Genomic DNA, 4,406 nt, shown 5'->3' with positions numbered 1-4,406 from the left:
AGGGCTTTCTTGCAGGAGAGACAGTGAGATGCCTAGGGCCATGAGACCTCATTTATGAGGCTGTGCGTCACTTTTACGCCGCTGGTGCGTCACTTTTTGTGACGCACCAGTGGCGTAAAAAATGCACCTTGTTGCGCCATATTTACAAAGTGACGCATCTAGGTAGATTATACCTGCGCCAGGTATAATGTATGCAAGGGGGGCGTATTGACGCAAGGAAGGGTCGTAGAAGTGATGCAGTGAAATCTATGAGATTTCACTGCGTCACTTTTAGGACGCCGTTGCGTCAAAATCTTGCGCCTGCCTCACAGCAGGCGTAAGACTGACGCAGGCCCTTTCACATGGGGCTTGCCCCATGTGAAAGGACGCATTGCTGGAGTTGCGTCACTTTTGTGACACACTCCAGCAATGCGTCACTTTTGCGCTTACAGATACGTCAGAAATACTGACGTATCTGTAACTCCTTACGACATGATGCGTCATACATTAAATATGACGCATCAGGAATGTCGCAAGTAGTGCGCACTGAGAAGTGACGCATCGCTGCTTTCACGCAGCGATGCATCATTTCTCATAAATGAGGCCCCTAGTTTCCATCTTGGTTCAGCAGTGCTCCTTGGATCAGGCTGAGAAGCAGGGGTAGAAGTTCAATCTTGTGTGTTCCCCTGACTGCAAGTCCTCCTGCAGGACTAACAGTAGCTGAGACCAGTTATTTTTTTACATGAATTTACATTTCAAGTTAGCTTGCAAAGTTAAGCAAAACCATTAGAATCAGAAAAATCACACAAAAAAACGAGGTGACTAAATGCATGATAGATGAATTTAGCTTTCACCAGACGGAAATCCACCTCACATTCAGCACGTAGGCCAGTCGTGCCTTTTCACAGAAGTGTAACGGTCCTACACAGAATCTTTGCATTCTCAGAGTTTCTTTGAAACTTTATTCAGTCTTTCAGGTGTGTATCCCGTTCGCCAAAATACCTCTCTGCAACCACAATCTAGTTTAATAGTGCCCCAAAGACTCACAAAAAATACAAACGACCAGTTCCTCTTCTTTGGTGGCAAGCCTGCAAAATGTGTTGCATTTATTATGAAAAGATAGTCACCTCTAAACTCCCATAGAGCAATTGAATGGAACCTCAGTCTAATGATGTCATGCCCTACAGTCTATTGCAGATTTAGCCTATCCTATAAGAGGGCAAGAGACAACCCCAAAAACGAGTAGTTTGAAAGTCCACAAGATCCCTCTTAAAATAAACACTCTTGAGACTTTTGTGTTCGTCTTTGTAAGTTCCTTCTTGGGTCAGGATCGGCCCGCACTTGATGACATAACGTTTATTTGTAAAGCGCATGTTCAGTCCTAACGGTGCTGATTAACAGATGTTTATTAATGGTACCCAACTAAATGGTACTCTTTTATCGACCTCGGAGGGATGATAGGGTGAGTGAATAGGCAGGTATTTGAACTTGTGACGAGGAGGTCAAGCACAGACTTCTACAGTGGATGCATTTATTCCACTGAGCAACTAACCCGGCGCGAGGCGTGGGTGTGTTTATTCTTCGTATCTGAGAACTGAGGTGAAGGGCAGCAGGTGCGGAGTGGACGTGCCAGAGGGGAAGTGAGCCCTGTGCAGGGAATGCAAAATTTGAAAAAGGAGAACTCGTCCCTGGGTGGGCTCGAACCACCAACCTTTCGGTTAACAGCCGAACGCGCTAACCGATTGCGCCACAGAGACCTGTTTTACATGGAGTGTGGAAGCAGAATTCCAGCCAAGTCTAGGGCAATGGAGGCTGCTCATGAGCTCTCTCTGCAACTTTCTCACAGGGCTACTTTTACAGTCTCGACCTCTCTCCGGAGCCTCGGGCGTCCTTACCCATCCGAGGCCTGGCCAAGCTGGAGATAGACCTTAGGACAGCGTCATATAGAATGACGTCACTGGGAGGGAGGGAGCGGAAAGTTTGCCCCAAAATGTGCCCCAAAGCCTCTTATTTAGGAAAGTGTCGAGCGGCGCCTGCCAAGCCCAGAGGAGGGGCCCTGGTGCAGCTGGATGAGGGCGGGAAACAGACAACAAGACTGCTAAGCTTGGAAAGTGCGAGGTCGGTGGAAAGGTGCAAGAGCAGCCTTCTCTCCAACCCTCACACCCGGGGGCATTGCTGTCCTGCAGGGATGCTCTGGTACTCTCCATCACATGCACGGCCGCCCTGATGAACGCACGGCATAGAGAGAGCTCTGAAGCTTCCCAGGTCCAGGGGTGAGTCCCTCACCCAGCCCAGGCTTGACTTTGAATTCTGGGACTCGTGGCCATGGTTTATAATGAGGTAAACAGGATACCAACCCCAGATTCAAAGAAAACCTGCTGACGCCTCACTGCTGCCCCCAAGCGCGAGCTCACGCCCACAGTGACCGCTGCCACTGCTCCTGTGCCTCTTCTATAGTTGTCTCAGATTGTACTGTATTAAATTTTGCCTAATCTCTGTCTCTTTTCCACCTGTTATTTACTGTCTCTTTCGCCATTTTTTCACTGTATTTTTTGCCACGCTACACCCCCACCCCCCTCTCTTGCCTTCTGTATCCCAGTCTCGTCCGCCACCTCCTCCTGAGGCCACGCCCCCTCGCCGCCCGCTCCCACCTCCCAGCTGCTCCTCCCTCCCTCTCTGATTGTGCTGTACTGTATTTTTACTTACTCTCTGTCCTTTATTCTTGTGATTTATGGTATTTTGCGCCGTTTTTTCACGGTATTTTTCACCACGCTACACCCCCTCACCACCTCTCTTGCCTTCTGTATCCCGGTCTCTTTCGCCACCTCCTCCTGAGGCCACGCCCCCTTGCCACCCGTCTCCCGCCTCCCAGCTGCCCCTGCCTCCCCAACTGCCGCCCGGACGCGCAGCGGACGAGCGCAGCGGGCGCGCCAAAGGCAAGCCCGTCTGCACCCGTCCGCGTCTGGGCTGCGCCCAGCGCCAGAACCCCTGGACCCCGCGCACTCCAAAACACCAGACTCTGATTCGACGCCAACACCCTCCACACTCTCAACACCAGCAGAGACCACCGCTGCTTCCAGGCCGCCCCCAAACACACCCACGGACCCTTCTCCTGCCACGCCTGCAACCTCACCTGCAACAGAACCACCAAACCTCCAAGAACCGGACACAACCACCTTCAATGCATACTCCTCAACACCCGCTCCGCACCCAAACACGCCGTCGAGCTCTGGGACCTGCTCGACACCTCCACCCCAGACGTTGCCTTCCTAACCGACACCTGGTGGAACGACTCCTCGGCACCTGACATCGCCATAGCCATCCTGGACGGCTACAAGACCTCCAGCAGAGACCGCACCAACGGAATCGGAGGAGGAATAGCCATCGTACACAAGTCCACCCTCCAGGTCCACACCCTCACAGACGACTCCCTCAACTCGGCCGAACACCTCCATTTCCGGATCCACACCGACCCCAACACCACCCTCAGAGGAACACTCGTCTACAGACCCCCCGGACCACGGGCCCCATTCAGCGACTCCATCGCCGACCTCGCCAGCACCCACGCTCTCGCCTCCATGGACTACATCCTCCTCGGGGATCTGAACTTCCACCTTGAGAACAACAACAATGCCAACTCCACCACCCTGATCGACAACCTCGCCAACCTTGGCCTCAGACAGCTCATTACCGAACCCACCCACGCCTCCGGCCACACACTCGACACCGTCTTCTCCACAAGCACCCACGTCGCCTTCAACAACACCACCGAACTTCACTGGACCGACCACCGCTGCATCCACTTCACCTTGATGAAACCAACAATGCACCACCGCTGCCGCTGGAGCATAGTCACCGAGGACCAGCTGACCTCTACCCTCGCCCAGAACCAACCCAACGATCCCACCGACCCAGACGCCGCCGCTCGTAACTTCAGACAGTGGAACGACGACTGCGCCAACACTCTCGCCCCGCTCAAGATACCCTCCATCAACCACCCCAGCAAGAAATCCGCCTGATTTACCGAAGAACTCCAGACCTCCAAACGGACATGCCGGAAGCTGGAGAAGAAATGGCTTCACGACCGCACACCAGACAGCCACACAGCCCACAAGGATGCCACCCGCAGACACCACCACCTCATCAGAACAGCCAAGAGATCGTTCTTCAAATCCCGACTGGAGAACAACGCACACAACAGCAAAGAACTTTTCAACATAGTGAAGGAACTCTCCAACCCCAGCGCCAACACGAACGACATCCCGCCCTTCCAGGAACTGTGCGATTCACTGGCCACCTTTTTTCATCACAAGATCGCCGACAGCCTCAACATCTCATCCCCCCAGACCGCAACTTACCACCCTCCGAACGCCACCTGCACCAACAATCTGACCTCCTGGACTCCCATCAACGACGAAGAGACATGC

The 4,406-nt window shown here is 53.2% G+C and overlaps 1 non-coding gene across 1 annotated transcript; it reads right to left on the bottom strand.

The window, feature by feature from the left end:
• Window positions 1-1,662: 1,662 nt before the first annotated feature.
• TRNAN-GUU (transfer RNA asparagine (anticodon GUU)) lies at window positions 1,663-1,736 on the bottom strand. The gene has a single exon. It is a non-coding gene; the product is annotated as a tRNA-Asn (tRNA).
• Window positions 1,737-4,406: the final 2,670 nt, after the last annotated feature.

The sequence above is a fragment of the Lissotriton vulgaris genome, chromosome 12, assembly GCF_964263255.1.
Source record: "Lissotriton vulgaris chromosome 12, aLisVul1.2, whole genome shotgun sequence".
Classification (NCBI taxonomy): Eukaryota; Metazoa; Chordata; class Amphibia; order Caudata; family Salamandridae; genus Lissotriton; species Lissotriton vulgaris.
The sequence above is the reverse complement of the archived record's forward strand: the minus strand, read 5'-3'. Positions and strand labels throughout refer to the sequence as shown.